Source organism: Octopus bimaculoides, chromosome 4 (genome assembly GCF_001194135.2).
Source record: "Octopus bimaculoides isolate UCB-OBI-ISO-001 chromosome 4, ASM119413v2, whole genome shotgun sequence".
NCBI classification, from domain to species: Eukaryota; Metazoa; Mollusca; class Cephalopoda; order Octopoda; family Octopodidae; genus Octopus; species Octopus bimaculoides.
The window spans coordinates 42,349,900-42,350,723 of NC_068984.1; positions in this window are offsets into that span (position 1 = coordinate 42,349,900).

Sequence of the window (824 nt, forward strand, 5' to 3'; positions counted from 1 at the left end):
TATATATATATATATATATATATATATATATATATATATATATATATATATGTATATATATATGAATATATATGTGTGTACATGTTACATGTATATATATTCATATACATATGTATATATTTATATGTATATATGGATGTATTTTTATATATAAAAAAGATGGAGAAACAAGATGAGGTACGTTCTTTGAGAAAGTCTGGTAGAACGATCATACAACAACATTTGCGTAAGAGAAGGAACATTTTTACTTAATTTTAGAGCCATCACTGTACACCCACTCCACCATACACACTCTCACGCACATACACACGAACAAAAACACACCCGCACATACATACATACACACATACATAAACACACATAGATAAGTGTATACATATATGCTATATATATGTATATGTATGAATCCATGTATCTTTCTCTCATTGTATATAAATATGTATATACGTATGTACAAACATTCATATATTTCTATGTATACATATATATATATATATATATATATATATATATACGCACACACACACATATATATAGGCATGTATGTATATGCCTGTATGTATGTATATATGTATGTGTGTGTGCGTTGTATGTATATTACAAATTTTGTTTGCTGTCAATTTTCACATCTTTTCCATGCATTTGTCACACTTCAATACAAACTGATAGATTTCTGAGTCTATACTTTGTAAGTCTCCAGTGCTCTAATCTAGCAGCTGTTACGATTTACTCTTTTCAATCTGTCTGTCTATCTATCTATCTATCTATCTATCTATCTATCTATCTATCTATCTATCTATCTATCTATCTATCTATCTATCTAT